The sequence below is a fragment of the Polypterus senegalus genome, chromosome 2 (genome assembly GCF_016835505.1).
Source record: "Polypterus senegalus isolate Bchr_013 chromosome 2, ASM1683550v1, whole genome shotgun sequence".
Classification (NCBI taxonomy): Eukaryota; Metazoa; Chordata; class Cladistia; order Polypteriformes; family Polypteridae; genus Polypterus; species Polypterus senegalus.
The window spans coordinates 124,356,994-124,375,420 of NC_053155.1; the positions used below are offsets into that span (position 1 = coordinate 124,356,994).

An 18,427-nucleotide genomic window follows, 5' to 3' on the forward strand; every position below is an offset into this window, starting at 1 on the left:
CCTCAAACTAGCATACTGAACTCAGTCATTGAAAGTGTTTACATGAACACACATAACTGGGTTAAGGTGAAACCCCCAGTTAGGCCAGGAAACCTAGTTTCTTAAAAGTCAGTATTTACATGGGAAAGTAATCTGGAGTTCTTTTTTGCCAAAATGCGCTGATGCTATTTAGCTGCGCAAAAAGGAGTTAAATGCCTCCATTGCCTACTGTGAATCTAAATAAGCATGACATGTATGATAATTTTCTTGTGTTTTATAAATATGTTTAGGCAAAATTAATCTTTATTTATAGGTTTTTGTTACCAAATTGCACACAGCACACTCTGTTCTGCTTGGCAGAAAAAAAAAGTAATCGGACTACATGGCATATATTATTTTTAAACTGTTATCCTACTGCTCTCGAGATTATGTTCCTGGGCTCAACACATCAACATAAATGTGTCTACTTCTGAACTATTGAGACAGATTATTTCACCCAGGAGAATAATGTGATTACATGAACATTTGCCTCTGGAAATGAATTTTTTGGATGCTTCTACCTATGGTTACTTAAAGCATGTGTGTTGGCTGACAGAGTACAACAGACATGCTCAGACTAAAACCCAGTTAAGGGTTTACTTGGCCACATAACTGGATTATTTGCTGAGAAATCTATCTCTGTTAACCAGGTTTCACAGAAGCCAATAACCAGATTTCTCTAATCAGAATAAGGGTTTACATGGCATTTTAGAAATCAGATTTCTGTGAAAAACCGGGTTATTGAAATGCATGTAAACGCACTGAGTGCCTGTCTTATCCCTATGTGTGTCTGGGTTTTCCTCCCAAGATGTGCAGATTAGGTTAACTATTGACTGGTGTGAGTGGGTCTTGTTCTCTGACTGTTTCCTCCACCCAAGAACTGAAATGTTGAAATAGATTAAGTAGATAGATAGATAGATAGATAGATAGATAGATAGATAGATAGATAGATAGATAGATAGATTCTTTATTAATCCCAAGGGGAAATTCAAATAATCCATCAGCAGTATACTGATACAAAAAAAAAAGAAAAAAACAACACTATTAAATTAAAGAGTAATAAAAATGCATGTAAAAACAGACAATAACTTTGAATAATGTTAGCATTTACTCCCCCGGGTGGAATTCGAAGAGTCGCTTAGTGTGTGGTTGGGGTTTGAGGGGGGGACGATCTCCTCAGTCTGTCAGTGGAGCAAGACAGTGACAAAAGTCTGTCACTGAAGCTACTCCTCTCCCTGGAGATGACACTGTTAAGTGGATGCTGTGGATTCTTCATGATTGACAGGAGTTTGCTTCGTGCCTGTCGCTCTGCTCAGATGTTAAACTGTCCAGCTTTATTCCTACAATAGAGCCTGCCTTCTTAACAAGTTTGTCCAGGTGTGAGACGTCCTTCTTCTTTATGCTGCCTCCCCAGCACACCAACACGTAGAAGAGGGTGGTTTTGGGAAAGGGTTTTAAACACATCTATGCTAGGGATGACAGTGGACTACCTAAAGGGAGTGTGGCACAGTGGATAACGCTTTGGCCTGCACATTCTGCGATTATGGGTTCAATTCCTGCTACTGACACTGTATGACCTTAAGCAAATCACTTCACCTGCCTGTGATCCAACTGGAGAAAGAAAATAAACACAATCAATTGTACCTCTCAAATGTTTAGATAAAGGTGTCGGCCAAATATGTAATGAAAATTATAGGGTAATTATCAGCTTTCCCAATCTTCTTGGGCCAAACTGAAGAAAGTAATGAAACATCTGTTTTGAGAATGCACTTCTATTTTTTTAATTTGTCAAAAATGTCTATTTTTTATCGTTATCCTTTAGTTTGCATTCTCTTTATGTTTTTGTGCACTTCTTCATTTTAAATTTGCTTGTTCTTGATTACTTAATAATGTTTTGCAAAATAATAACAGTACACATTCTTCTCATATGCAAGCTGTAATTTGATAAATATTGGATATATATATATTTGTTAGATCATAAAAGTGAACCATTGGACATCTAAAATTATCGGTGGATTTGCTGTTGTTGTCAGGTGATGCTCTTTTCGCGACTGTTTACCAGACTAAGAAGCAGCTGCTTCTTTAAATATCGTGGCCGAGAAGCCTCTGAGAGGCGTAGCCGCACCGCCTCCTTTTTCTGGCTGCAAGATCCTTGGCTGCGCTCTCAGGCACTTCACCGTATGACCACTATTAGGCAACACATCCCAGCCCCGTATGCGCATGTGTTTGTATTTTTTGATGGGAACAACTAAAGTGACAAGCGGACAGATTCGTCGCTCAGTTACTTTCTCTCATTTTTTTGTGTAAAGCCGCTGACAAAGAAAAACAAGCAAATCTGGTATCTTATAGCGTTTTGTTTTACTTTCTTTCCCGAAAAGTCCTAAGATTGTTCACCTGAGAACCTCTGAATAAAGAGCTTATAGAATCGTGTCTATTCAGCAAGGCTGGAACTGTCCAGGGATAGCAAAGGAAAATCCGAATTGTTCTCCGAGCGCAAGGCAACTACACGTGCAGGTGAACCCGGGACGTGGGAAGTTTAAAACTAAAGCCCGCGCCGAGCAGAACAAGGTGAGTTAAAATTCCTCCTGAAATGTGGTCCATTGTAACGGCGCTACCTTGGAGTGTCGGAGCTGCAACTTGCCGAAGCTTGGGTATTAATAGCGATACACAGTCGAAGGCAGTACTGTAGTGCTCGCTTGACATTTTTACCCCGGCGCTGTTGCAACCTTTGGAACGCCTTATTCCTTTGTTTCACAGCGGATAAAGTGTGATGCGACTTGATGCGGACAGCTCGCACGCGGTCGGTCCACTCCCCTGGATTAGACACGTGTTGTGAAGCTCTTCGCTCCGTCGCACGGGGCTTGCGTGCCTCCCGGCTATGTTTTGCTGACACCTGCGCGGAGGTTTCCTGTGTGTGTTTGTGCTTTTTATAGGAGCGTTTGTCGCCTGGTGCGCTCTCTGTCTTGGGAGACCCATCGAAAGGGAGTGACGTCAGCAGCAAGAAAGCGGCCACACGTGGGGATGCGCTTTGGCACCTTTCCGCAGAGACCGGACGGCAAGGGGTGGGAAGGGAGCGTCAGTCGGGATTGCAGAGCGATCGAAAGCGAACCTTCCAACGTTCGGGTCAGCAGCTGAGTGCAGGTCACTGCCTATTTTTTTTAGGGACGAGCCTGTAATTAGGGGGGCTCGCGTGGAATGCAGGTCGCATCTTTTAGAAGTCAAGCGGAGAGAGTGCGCCGCTCCTTGATATTTAAATAGATCTAGCAAGGGTTGTGAGCTCGTTTTCCGCGTCTATTGTCACCCCCACTGTGCAAATCGGAAGCCTGAAAACCTTGTGCGGAGTTATACTGGCGCGGTGTATGCTTTTTTTAGATTGACGTTTTCAGGAAAACCATTTGACAAAGATTTATTTATATATGACGGAAACTTTTAATGAAGATCATCAGTGAAGAATGCCATCACTGTTACTCCAAAATTCCAAGGTTTTCAAAATGACTTTATACTGTCTCCGCTTGATGGAGCTTGTGTGTTCTACCTATGAATGTGTGCACTTTTTATAAATTCTCCAGTTCTCTTGCACCCTTTCAGTTTTGCTTGGTGTGAATGTTCCATTCAGGGTGAGGTCCTTCCTTGAAAGCAGCAATGCCAAAACAGACTCTGGCTCCCTGTCACCCAGGACATTTTTATTGTGCTCATAAGAATTACTTATGAATGCTTTGAAATTATTATTTTTTTGTCTGGCACCTCCTGACTCGCTGGTACACAAGAAAAAAACACTTATGATATAACATTTGGCTCGTCTTGATGACTAGTTATGCAAGACGTCAAGTTTTAACCCCATTTTTGGATATCTAGTCCAGAAAACCCCTCATTTTAGGCCATGTTTGCACCATATTTTGTACAGGAAATTATTACTCTTATGATAAAAGAGTAAACCAATACTTCAGCAAAATGATCAGAAAGGTGTGAAGTTGTGCATGTCACACCAGCCAAATCCCTCAGTTCACTCCCTACTGGGATACCAGGGGTAAAAGTTACCCCTTTTCACAATACTTTGAAAAAATGGGGATTGGTAATAGAAATATGGAGTGTCATTTTATGCTGTTTCGAGCTTGGTGATCACAAATGTGATCATATTATTGATATTCATTTCTTTATCTATAGTCCTAACTCTCTAAGAGCCACTTCCAGATGGGGCCATAAGCTTAGACATAAGCTTGTGGAGCATGATGTTCAACAATTTCAAATTCTGTGATTATGAATATTATGTTTTTTTAAGCCTTTGCTATGGATCAAGTCCTCCCTGGACCTCTATCAGAGGGTAAAAAATGACAAATTTCTGTTAGAATCGATAATATTTAGACTTTAAACATTTCAATTGCTATTCTGGTTTGTTATATACTTTTGTCTCATGAAGTGACTCTCTACATTTCTTATGAACATCCTGAATTATGGCAGATTATGCTAATTCAGAATTTTTTTCTATTCACCTTATCATGTGTTTTTTTTCCTCTTTATGTTCACATGGAGCCAGGGCCTAGCCTAGAAGCACTGATAAAAGAGCATAATGGGACGCAAGTACACACATGCCATCACTGACCTATACTGGGCTATTTTGGAGTTTCCAGTTACCTAAACACGTGAGTGTTTAGGGTGTGAGAAGAAAACTCGAATAACTGTGAGGACAATTTATATACATGCAGGGATAATCTTCTAACAACTGCATCATAAAGTTACCCTTTAGAAAACCTACTACATAAAATAATTTTATTTTTAACTTACTAGCAGTTATAATTGTTTTATGTTTCATTATCTGTTAAAATAAAGTTTAAAAACATACTCCAGCTTTTAGTCAATCTCTCATTTTGGAAAAGTGTTTATCTGTAGTTGTCTTTGCTTCACATGTTAGTAATTATCTTACATGTAACACTTTATGTTGCCCATAGCTGCAGTCTCTGATTTAAAAAAAAAAGCCTGGTCACTTGTATTTCATTTAGAGTTAATCTTTTTGAGAGTATTTGATTCCAAATTTGGTAATACACCGCAAAGCCATTTTAAACAATGAAATAACATGCATTCTGATTTGATTTGTTAATACCAATAGCTTAGAGATTCTATTAGAGGAAGACATGAATACCAAAAGGAGGAGTTGTAATTAATTCGCAGAAAATGACTGAATGACAGATGTGTGAGGGAGACAGTAAGGGCTCACAACTTGCCATACACTTCTAGTTTCCACAAATCATGACAGAAGTGTTATTTATTCATATTAATGAAAGCTATTCCAATCAGTTGAGCAATCTTTTCCTAATTAGGCCATGTAACCGTTTAATACATATTCAATGCATTTGTAGATCACAGAGATATATTTAGAAAATATCTTGGTTATGAATTTTTTGTAAGCTCACAAGGCAGTCAAACTAATAAGGTTGAAGCAGGGTAATGATTGGGTGGCACAATGGTGATTTCAACTGCCTTGCAGCACCTTAATTCAGTTCCCAGTTTGGTTGCTGTTTACAGGTTTGTACATTCTTCCCATATGGATTTTCTCCAGGAGTTCCGGCTTCTTCTCATATCCCAAAGATGTGCACCTTAGGTTAATTGGGGATTCTCCTTTGACCCGGTATAGGTTTGTCTGTGAGCCCCACATTGGACTTGCGTCTGTTCATTTTTGAAGCCTGCTTCTCCTACCACAACACATTAGTTTAAATAGTATGTTCAGGAAATAGACAGAGGGAGGGATATATGAAATAAATAAATGAATGAATGAATATCATTTGCATTTTTATTTAGGTTGCACACAAGAAGTGATGACTTCAGCACAGTAATTCCTAAGAGTCCTTTAAACCTTTTGGCGATTTTAAAGTATATTGGGTATTACAGAAGAAAAAGAAAATTTACAATGATAGTGCACCAGGGATATTTTGACCTATGAAACAAGAAAAATAGAATTCTTATTAATATTTATTGTCTTAAGAGGAAAAATGTAGCTTTGAAGAGGAAAAGCAAACAGGGTTGATCTTAAAACAATGAGAGCTACTTTTGCGTACTTCTGATAAAAGCAATTTAGAGACTTATGCCCTTGGTTTTGGGCAAGATCTTTAGTACAAGAAAACTATTCAGAAAAAAAATTCTTTGAGGGATTTTGTAAGATGAGGAATGTTAAGGCTTCTGCAAGTTTTGCTTTGAAGAGTAAAATCCAGTGGTCATTATTCAATGTTTAGACTGTATACCACAGTCTGCTTTTGTTTTAAAAGCCATGCACAATGCAATGCAAGTATATTGTAAACCTGTGAGAGGGATGACACGTGAGGACCGGTGTCCCAGCCGGATTTAACTTGCGAAACTTACCTGGCAGTGATGCCGATATTATGGAAGGACAGAGGAAAGCAGTGTGTTCAGCTTATTGTTTCACCCAAAGGTTAGGTGGCAGTATCCCTGGGCTGTGTTATCCATTTGGACGGCCGCAGGAGGCTCAGCCCTGCTGGGTTCTGTTGGGGCAGCTAGGGGTTGCTGGTAGTTATACTCCCTGTACCTGGGGACTTGTGTATAGCCCGGAAGTGCTTCCAACAGGCAGAGCCATGGAACTGGAAGTACTCCCGGGACTCCAATAAAAGAGTTCACACTGCCTTGTCCAGCTGAGTCAGAGCTGAGACCAGAGACAGGCAACACTTGACTTGGAGGAGTATCAGTGTGGAGAGAGAGAGAGAAACAAGAAGAGACAACCTGTATAATTATTATAAAGGTGTTTTGTAATAAATTCCCCTCTTTTATTTGAACCCGGGACTTCTTTTATGTTTTGTATTTGGGAATTGGGACTCTATGGCGCCCTCTTGCTTTCACACCTGCAATACACAACAATAGCATTTATGAATTATAAACAATTGTAGGCACCATTAATTAGCAATCCATGAGGGATTAAGGATCATTGATGACATTAATTCTGTCCTATTTTATTATTTTTAAATCTTCACATACTTAAGCTTGCACACATGCATTATCACTTTATGGTTGTGAGGTGAGACTCCCATAACACAGTACTTATGTTTGTTTTAGTGCTTGTTTAAATCCCTTATGTTGTTAATGTTTTAGTGCTCATTGTTTACATTGATGATGCCATCAGGTGATGTTATGTAGCTGACGTTGTAAGCATGTGTGTGCATGTTGGCATATGATCTTATGGGTACCTTTTTTTTTTTGTTTGCTTTTTAAAAAGGTTGTGGTAAAAAATATTTTTTTATCTTTGCGTTTTGGAAAGGGGTGAAGTGATAACTTGTGGCATAATAAAATTTAGGTAAAAGTCAAAAAAGAAAATGAACAGAAGAGAAGCTCTCTAAAGTTATAGTTTGTGTTGCAGAGTTTAGGAATTAGAAAAAGAATAGAGCACTGTGGTCACTGTCGCTGGTCAGGCTAAGAGGGGCAATGAAAAGTATTTCAGAGCAAAACAGAACTCAGTTCTTTTTGTTGACACTGAGAAGTTTCTGTTTTCTGAGTATACTTTGGGAACTATGGTTAATTTTTCAATTCATTATGTTAACCTAGTTTGTAATTGCTGGCTCAGCATTTGTTTAGCTAGGGGGGATTAACCAAATATTGAATTACTGTTTAACTATGAGGTGGCACGGTGGCGCAGTGGTAGCGCTGCTGTAAGGAGACCTGGGTTCACTTCCCGGGTCTTCCCTGCATGGAGTTTGCATGTTCTCCCCGTGTCTGCGTGGGTTTCCTCCGGGTGCTCTGGTTTCCTTCCACAGACATGCAGGTTAGGTGCATTGGTGATCCTAAATTGTCCGTAGTGTGTGGGTGTGTGTGTGTGTGCCCTGCGGTGGCTGGCACCCTGCCCAGGGTTTGTTTCCTGCCTTGCATCCTGTGTTGGCTGTGATTGGCTCCAGCAGACCCCTGGGACCCTGTAGTTAGGATATAGCGGGTTGGATAATGGATGGATGGATGGATGTTTAACTATGTACTGACCATGGGGATAAAAAAAGTCTTCATGTTTTTACAATGTACTTGCTAGTGACACTCAAAGAAATGATTTGGAGCCATCTTATTGTTTAGAAGTATCATTGCCAGGTTGAATAAAACACTTGGTCAGTGATGCTCCTGGATTGTGTTGTGAAAAGCACAAAAGGTTTGCCTAGAGTTGGTGTAAATCTATGAGCACACATGATTGATGGGCATGCTCTAACAGTGCACATCATGCTTGAGGATTGTTCATTTTTGGTCAGTTTGACATTTTTTCCTTTAATAATACATACTTCAGTGTTAGCTAGGTAACCATTAGCAGGTTCAAGCAAGAGGAAATTGGAAGGAGTCTTTTAGGAGGTTAATAGTGTTTCTATTTTTTGAAATACTCTGTGCTGGTGTAGGTTGGGGAGAGGAGTACATTTCAATTATATAATACCTTATAATTCACTGTTGTGACCAGTTGTACAGTTTATTTTATTATGTTTATAATTTTAATCAGAGGCAAATTCTTTATGTGACATGTCTTACTTAATTGCTTATGCACTTCTGGATTTTCATGTTTTGCTCTTGAACCAGACATACTACTGTTGAAAATTCATAAGTAAATTGTGTAAATTGAATTATGGCCATTGTAACTCCTCGAACCTAGGTATGGCCTGCCTTACAAGTACTGCTTCCCATTTGAGAGAAGTGATGGTGAATTCTTCTGGAGGCATTTTATAAAGTACAGATTAATTGACAAAATAGTTACTGATGAGTTGCAATGCATTGGAGAGTCCCCTTCAGAACTCTAGATTTAGAGTATTGGGAAGACTTGGTTTTTCTGCCAAATATATAAACTGGCAGTCAACAAAAACGGAGATAAATAAATGACTGGGAGATAAAATCTTTATCTTACGACAAGCTCGTGTCAAAACCATGAGTCAAACTAATGGTAATAAAGACCAATACACAAACCAAAATCAAAGGCTTTAAAGTGCTTGCAATTGGTTTTGGACACTGAGTCCCATGCAGCAGTAGCAATTTAAATAGAGCTACAACAATATTGTCAGTTGGCGTTATATCTGAGGAATGTCCTTGCTAAATGACGCCAACATCTTAGCGAAAAGTACACAAAATGGCATTGTGAAAAATCCAAAATATGACTGTGAAATAAAAAGATCTCAAAATGACAGTAAAAATTAAAGTGAAATTAAGTTTTAAATGTTTCAAATCCCCAGAAAAAAATAACTCTCAAAGAAAAAACTAAAGAGAACCGTCTAATGCAATCCCTGATTTAACATAACCTGCACAGAATGAACATTTTGTCTAATAGTTTACAATTTATGCAAATAGATCACAATTAAAATAGGTGATGTGCCCTCATAATTTGTCTTGTTCATATGATTGAGCAATTTAATGATCTTCTGATTAAGAAAAAAAAAAAAACAGTGTGTATTGTAGCTCCTAGCTGGTGGTCGGATATCTCTAGTTGTGCCGTGGCTAGTAAAATATAGAATTCTTCTACCAGGGTTAGCTGTAGATTGGAATACTCCTAAATGTTTTTTTTTTTTTTTGATGCGGAGAGTTGGTAAAGATGATCAGCAAATTAATTCTGTGATCTGCATTTTTGATACAAGGACAGTCAGTTGAGAGGCAGGACTGGGAGTTGGCTGTTTAAATAACTGGGTCCAAAGGTTTTGGGTGCAATGCATTCCGGGGCCTCTAGGAGGTTTTATTCGTTGGTAGCAATTATAATTCTGGTGGTGCTGTCACATTGGAAATGGCTTAGAGAATGGGTTTCAAAGACCACACTCGCATAAAATATTTGGAACATGTATTTGTGTAGATCATATTGTACTCTTTGGAGGCTAAGTTCTGATTTACTCTGATTCTTTTGGTTTGAGGGTGTGAAGGGTGTGTGCTAGTCCTGAATGATTGACTTTGTATTTTGATTATACTGGTTCACTCTTTACTTCTACTGCTCATGGTGTAGAAATTGACTCACACTGACACCCAAATAAAGTCAGCGTTCTTAGAAAATGAATGGATAGATTTGATTTTGTGTTTACATTTTCTATGTGGGTTAAGGCAGCTCAGCACTTAAATGTTTTAAGATAGAAACACACAGTACAACTTATTTTTTCCTTTTAAGGTTTTGATTTTAAATCTTGTTGAAATTCATCTAAAATAAATCTAAATTAATCTCAGTGGTTGTAAAATGGGAAACACTTTGTGAGCATTATATTAAGCATAGCAGAACTATCCATCTAGTGGGAAGTTTGTACTGAATGTAGTTTTGAACAGCTAGTCTGTGGGTTGATGTGGCACATTTCCATAATTCATTTTTACATTTTTTAGTCTGCATATGTTAAAACATTGCATAGCAACATTTTCAATAAATCATACAAAATTGTTTTCAAACATGAGACTGTGGTATATTTTTAAGCTTATGTATTTATTTAAGATACAGGAAATGGAGTTATTTTTTAATGCCACTTTTGTAGACCAGTCCTCTCCATAGTTTATACCATGTCTATCCTTCATTCCATTTTCTAACCTGCTTGATCAATTGACGGTAGGGAGTAGGCACCTACTCAGCAGCATTGGGAACAAGTAAGGAAATCGCCATGGACAGGAGATAAGTCCGTTGCAGAAAACACTTGACAGTAACACCCATGTGCATTTAGATCAGGACTCTTTAGGGCCATCAGATAACTTTTTCATATTTGGGACTTGCAAAGAGTCATTTGGGAGAAAATTCAACTTGCCATCAGTAGGGATTCAAATCCTAGACTTGAGTTGTTAGTAAACAGTGCTAACACATGGTGTCATCATCCTGTGATTTTTTTACATTTTTTTTATAATAAAAATATTCTTATCAGATAGTATCACACTTAGAAGAAATTGCATTTTTTGCAGCAGTGTAAAGAGCACATTCTGTTCCACAGTTCTCCACATTCTTCTAAATCAAGTGTACATTAAGGAATATACTTGAGTAATTGACAAACTTTAAAAATGAATATGCATAAATGAACATAGATGATATTAGTAATTACAGTGAGCATTATTGAATTTTTTGTCCTTTTTTGCTTGGTTTAGCTTGGCAGATATTAACTAAATAAACAAGAAAAGAGGTTGATGGATGGAATCGTATATATGTATATGCTTACATAAAAAGCAAAGATCATTATATAGGCTTTACATTTGATATTTAAAATTCATTTAGTGTTCAGTATTTAATATTCTAAGACAAATACCTGTACAGTTTTGCTTGGTGGTTGTGATCAAGTACCGTTTTGTTGTACTGTAATCTATTCACACATCCATATGATAAACCTCCTTAATCCGGCCCAGAGCCAGAAGGCAGGGATCAGTCCCTAAAAAGATGTTGGTCTATTGTATGTGCATTAGGGCTGTGCGATGTCTTAAAAGTTACATTATCATTTCAAATCATGTGTACGGGACTTTTAGCTCTGGATGCAATAGTATGTTTTGTTGTCATATAGATTCCTGCAACTCTGCACAAGTAACAATATTCAGTGAAGTTATTATGATGATTCAAAGGTGATTCACTTCAAGTTCATTTAAATTGCTGCACATCACAATGTCATATTGGCATGAAACTCTAGAATTTTATTTGCCTCATAAAATGAGTTTGAATAAATGTATACCAATAGGAAACTAGAAATTACTAATTATTTTGCTCATTCAATCATGTCATCCTCAGTTGTTCTCTTTCTACCATCTTCTGAACAAAAAAAGCGACTCAGTATGTGTTATAGAAACAATATCATACTTCGTTGACTCATTGTGGCTTCGTTATAATGCATATTTTGCTGTTTTTATCATGAGTACAAACGACTTACCACAAAGAGATCGTAATGCTGAGTGTTTATTAGTATTGCAAGCTTACAATGTACGATGTGCATGCAGAAGGACGATAGCACTGGCTTTTGTTAAAAAAGCATTGCTTTGATATATAGTGCAATCGGTTTTTTTCCAGGTTTATGATCTCATGCATACAGTACAATTACATTCCCATTTTCCCGCAAGCAGTGCTTGAAATGGAGCCTCCCAATTTGTTATTACTTTTGCAAGATAACTTAGGGAGGGGGCCCCGCCCCCATGAAGCATCAAGTACTGCAGGTACCAGCCCACTTCAAGCATTGCCTGTAGGACCAAAGAAGCACCACCATGTTGCCACTTTCCTTTTCTGGTGCCCGAATCTCACTGCATAGCTTAGGTAACATTTAATGCTACAGGGATCGGCTGCAGCTGCCTTGTGATTCTGCCCAGGAAAAGGGAGTTAGAAAAATATTGTAATGTTACTGCCAAGTTGCATTAGCCTGGAGATCAGTCACCTACTGTATTTACTGACCTTGCATCACACAAATGAGCATCTTCAGGGTACCCTTTAAAATGGGCAAACCAGCCAAATTCTTAAAAGAATTCCAACTTGGGCCACAGTGAATGGTTATTTTAAGGATAGTGAGCTACCTAAAAGAGCGCTGTAAAAAGTGAAGGGCACAAACACTGCAGCAGAACATGCCTGCGCTCTTCCCATTCAAACTTTGTGTGTGATGCACTGATCAGGTTGCTTTCGCTAAGCTACAGTGCACTACTTCTAAATTATGTAAGTTGAGGAATCTCCTGTACCTCGTGCTACGAATATGAGTGCCTGACAGCTTTCTTGCGAAGCATGCAAGATTAAAAAAAAATGACTGCTACAATTTGCTGCATTGAAGAAATTTCTGCAAATGCTTGGATTCAATCAGCAATGTCTCCAGCTTAATAGCGATGGATGATATCATCAACCACCTGCTCAGCCCTAATATGCATGTAGTATCAAATAGAAACCTAACATGCTTGTTTTTGGGATGTGAGAGGCAAAATGCCTTATTCCTGGAGAAAGACCCAGGCAACATAAACTCCATACAGACCTGGTTTCAGTTGAAGTTTCCTTAAGCCCTGATGCAGAAGTAGTAGAAACTGCACGATAATATATTCTAATTCAACTTAAAGAATCTACTTGAACTGAAAAAAGATACCAGTGTAAGGAATGGCGAATGTGTTTTTTGTTTATTTTGTCTAGCTTTTAATCAGGAACTGGCAATTTTAAGTCTGCCTACTTTGATCTTACATTAATGAGAGTGATCAGAGGAAAACAGAACCGTATGCTGTAGCAGGAAGGACTGGTATATACATTTTGTTAACAATACATCAGTCATGAATTAAATTATTGTTAACTATTTTATAAATGTATTGTAGAACTTGTTATCTCACAAGGAACATACCATAAACTTCTACTTTCCGTTTTCAGGAATGTTAAGTGATGCAGAATTTTGAAGGCCACAACTGGTTCATTTTCACTGCTGTTTGTCCAGTTTAGTGTATCATTATTAATTATTTCATTGATAGCTGGGCAAGTGTGAAGGGTATTGAGAACAGCATGAGGAAAACTAAATTTTCTAATTTAAGAAGGAAGATGAGTTGCATAGGAAGGTTAGATTTACATGATAAATTATCTGCTATGTGTTCCTCTGTGGGGGAAAAAAAAGATTAAAGCAACAGTGTGAGCATTGGAGGGATGATAAAAACAAAGCAGAGCTTTTAAAACATGATCACTTTTTTATTCATTCATTGACGATGCCACAATAAGAAACAGATTGATTGCTAACGATGCAGTAGATGAAGACTGACTCAACTTGTATTGAATAGCATTTAACAGCTGAGTATATGGCAATGGTGCGATAAGAAGTGAACCAGGATGCACAGCAGGGATTAGAACCATAGCATGTAACAAAAGCGAAAACCAAAAATGGACGTAATTGAAACCATGAACAAAACAAATCAAAAATGTTCCAGTGTGAAATCTTTATTTTAAAAATGCATTAAAAAGTTAATAACATTTTTTGTTGCCATTAGTGATTTGTGTAGCCTAAAACTTTTCCCTATAATGCCCTATTAAATGGGTTTTGTTTTACATCATAAGGTAGGGTGAAGTCAGTGCTTAAAGTGGACGCTGATACTCCATAATAATGATTCCCTGTTCTTACCATTTGAGTACAAGTAGTTAGTGTACTGTCAGATCTGACCACATTAACAGCTCATATTTTTAACAACAATATGTCCATTCACATCTCCACAGCAGACCCGTTCCCAGAGTGTTTTGATATAAATCGTATGTATCAGCGCACTTTTGGACCTCAGAGGTGATAGTCTCAATCTTTTTGTTTAAAGTTTTTTTATTTTCACATATCACAACAATATCTCCGTTTCTAATCACTAAGGCACAGCTTGTCTTACATTCTCACCTCTGGGACATTACAGCCCTGTCTGTGCAGAAAAAAAAATATTACTTAAATGCATTATCAACACAAAAACTGGGCACTGGTATATTAAAAAATATATCCCCTGGTCTGATGAATCCCTGATCCTGTAAATTCACTACAATGAGAGAAGGATCTATTGATAAAAAATTATGAGTCTAGAGACCCATTCTGTCCTGTATTAATAATTAGTTGGGCAGTGGTGATTTAATAATTATATTGTACACATTACCATTCTTGATATGTTTTGAGCAGCACAGGATTTATCAGTTTTATTATTAATTAGATAACCCCCATTCATTGCAGCTTTGTACCATTCTGCGGAATTTTCAGTGGAATAATATTCCATCCCACAAGACTTCAGCAAGACCTATAGTATTCCTTAGAGCCTGACACTTAATTGTTGTAGTGACTCCCATAGTCACAAAATCTGAATCCATTTGAATGTTTTTGGGATGAGACTGCAGAAACCGTTCAAGATACAGATCTTCCACAAAGTGATCTGCAAAACCTGTTAGGGAAATTGTAGATCAGATACACTAGTGTACTTTCCACACCCTGCTAAGTCAATGTCCTTGAATATCCTGGCTGTTCGAAGTGCAAATAACATGCAGTTAGATATGTTTATCTAATAAAGTTTGCAGCCTGTCTCTGTATAGTAGGAACTTGGAAAGCGGCATATCTCATCTGCATTGTATTTTGAGCAGGTTATGCAAATTGGAACTGATGGACTGAATGACATTTTCTCATATTGCTCCAGAGCCTTTAAGTGGACTTAAAGTACAGCAGTGTTTAGAGTAAAGTGGTGAAGTTTAAAAAGTGGATTTTAGGGGAAAATATTTGGTTGTGTAACAGGCATTCAGTAGTTTCTTGTTAGGCCACTTAATTTCAAATAATTTTCAAACTTAAAGATTGGTAAGGTTCACAGTGGCAACCTAAATGTTGTCCACCTTTTTGATATGGTTCATGGACAATATGCTGGTGGCGTAAAATTAAAATGTAAACGCTCAGTTGGCTGTGAATGATCTTTTTGCTTGAAGTTACAAAGAGTGAGTCCCAGCTGCAGTAAAAACAAAACCAGTTAAACATTTGAAGAAAATGTGTGGCAAATTCAGAAACATTGTCACTTTTAAAAGCCATCAGAAAGTGAAATCATGTAAACTATGGTAGAAAAATACTTCCAGTTCTCCCTATTTCCATATTTCTTTAGAATAATAAGCATAAAGTTGAAACATAGAATTTGGTGCTTAGTAGTGGTACTAGACTAAGCGTTGTTTTGTTTGTTACTGAAAAGGAGTCTGTGGGATTTTGATTTAACCTGTTGTTTATAAAGTGGATCCACCAAATGCCCACAAATACTTCACTTACTGTTGTATTCTTGAGACTTTGTTATTTAGTCACAGCTATCCTGAAATCACTTGGGATTTGGCTTTGTTCTTTCTTTTCTACCTTGAATTCTGTGCAGCTCAACTATATACAAAAGATATTGAGACTAAGTGTGTGAGGAACACCTACCTTTGATTTCTTAGCTCATTATTTTTTCAATTACTGTATTTGTTATTGCCGCAGTACAGTGATGAGTTTCTTAAAAGTTTCAGAAATAAAAATGTGTGGTGATGCTAGTTAAAATTGTTTTGATTATATAATAAAATGAATAAACTAAGGATTTTTCTTTAAGAAAAAATACTAACTTATGAAAGCATGAATTGAAGCGTGTGGCAAAAGTTTTTCACGCAAGAATGAAAGTGAGATGAAGTGAAGTGAAGTGGAGAGGAACTGAATATATTTGACCTTGAGAAGTCAGTGAAGAGTGATAATGAAAGGTAGAAAATTAGTGACTTTAGTGAGCAGTCTTAATTCTTGGTGCTGTTATAGAATACTTATACAATGCAAGTCTTTATTGGAACAAAGACATTCCTTCATATTAATCAAGAATTATTCCTGAACCAAGAGATATAAACACAACACCAAATGAAAAACCAATAACAGTCAAGCTCCATGTTAATTATTAAAAAAAAACAAAAAAAAAAAACACACTTTTTGTGTCTCCCTGAATGTCAGAATGTGAGACAACACTGCTAGTTTATTCCCTGGCTGTTTTATAGCCTGCTTCTCAGCTATCCCACTCCTTTCCTTCATGGTCTGTACTATCAGATATAAATCTCAATTCCCTCACCAGAAGGTGAGGAGGAAAATTATATTCCTAAATAACCAGCAGAAAGATAATATTCCTGCTATAACCAGAATTTTATATTCTTTTAAATTTATGATTAAAAATATTTTAGACTCTTACTACAGGTTGATAATTTGACAGCATGACAACTTTTTGGCACCTGCTAAGAGACATAAAGTTTCCACCCATTTTTAATTATTGTCATTTTTGAATTCTCAATGCTATTTACCTTTTTACCATAAAAAGCATAAACTCTGAGTGCGCTTGCAATAGCTTGGGTCTTGTTTTCAACTGGTTGTATAAATGTGCAAAGCTACCTCAAATCTCTGTACTTTATTATATTTTACTTTATTAAACAAATGGGCCAAGTTTGAGTCAGACAAATAAGTCTCATGTGGGTTGAAAACTATTAAAAGTGCTTACCACAGTTAAATGAAGTTTGATAATTTCAGTGAAGATGGAAGGTTTACTGAGAGAGCAACGTAGAGTCAAGGCAGTAGTTTTTCAAACGTTGAAAATAGTTGCAAAAGGAGAATTTCCTCTAAACTTTTCTGTGGCCATAACTGTTACCTTTTTGTATCCAAATCAACACATAATTGTAGCATAACCTTGACTGTACTGGATGTCATACAGGCAAAATAGTCTGCGTTAATATATTACATTCACGCCTGCCACTGACTGAGATGTTGAAAGGTGCCAGGAATCAATATTTCTTATCACTAATTTAAATTCCTTGAATATCAACAAACTTGTATAATAAAAAAGTGACTAGTACCATTATAAGTCCTTTGGACTTTTGTACTAACTGATTATGAAATTTGTAATACATGGGTTACACTTTGCTACTGAAATTGTGTAAGCAAATTGATACATAGACAGTAAATTATTTGTAATGTTTAATGTAATGCTAAAATACTCAAAAGTGATTGCTTATTTTGATTAAAATGAATGTTTTTCATAAATACATGGAAGATTCTGTTTAACCTCTCATAATGGAACTTCCTTTTTGTTCTACTTTATCTTAATGACAATAATAAAATTTTAGTTAGTCTTTAGTTATCTAGAAACATTACCGTTTGATTTTTTCCTTGTTTTCAATAGGTAACGATTGCATACAGTTTTCTGATCATTTACTTTTCACATCCACATGTTTGAGGTATGCATATTTGATTGTTTATTATACAGAGAACTTATAAGAGATGCTCAAAGAAACAACACAAAATATACAAGCCTTGAACAGCAATATCCTGCGTAAGAACTTTCCTTCTCTATTGTTTTGTTATGGGAAAATGATTCCAGGGATATGAACATAAGTAGGCAAAGAATCAGAGAGAAGAGGTCCAATACTTCTATTTTGTTTACTTAATCAATTATAACATTTAAATACATATGAATGGGTTATCGAAATAAAGAGACAAACTTATACTTACAATAACATACATACATACATACAGTAACATACATCAAAAGACCCAGAGCCATCATCCCAGACCAGTAGACTGAGTGGGCCCGCTTGTCAGTCTTGTCAAAGGATCAACCCTTTTAGCCTTTTATTTACCGGGCGGTGCGCGCTGTCCCCACGGTTGAGCCTCCAAAGAAACTGAGGGCGGAACCTTCCCTTATATACTAATTGAGCGTCCCTTGCCCAAAGCGGCTTACGTGTAAGCAGTGTATACAGAAGTGATTAGTTTCAGCACACACACCTTTCCACGGGACGCGGTGTTGTTTTGCACTTGGTCCTGATGATGACGACACCTGGTACCAGGAGGCACACAAAAATAAGAATTGCGTAGTGAAGCCCCTTGAAGTGAAAAACAAGTCAGCATGACCCTCTGGCCATATTCCCAGTACTTTTCCTTCTTGAAGCTGGTTTTTGCGCTGAGCGACCAACGCCCATCTGCTCTCTTGATCCCCCCCCTCTCTTTAGAAAAATCCTTCCATTACATTCGCCCTCGCCAGC

General features: G+C 37.4%; 1 protein-coding gene across 2 annotated transcripts in view; it reads left to right on the top strand.

Moving 5' to 3' along the window:
* The first annotated feature begins 2,033 nt into the window (after positions 1 to 2,033).
* LOC120523325 (glycerophosphodiester phosphodiesterase domain-containing protein 5-like) overlaps positions 2,034 to 18,427 on the top strand; it is a 400,551-nt gene continuing 384,157 nt past the window's right edge. For both annotated transcript variants that reach the window (XM_039744540.1, XM_039744541.1), the window contains exon 1: positions 2,034 to 2,586. The gene's annotated coding sequence lies outside the window, so the exon portion shown is untranslated. The remainder of the gene's footprint in view (positions 2,587 to 18,427) is intronic.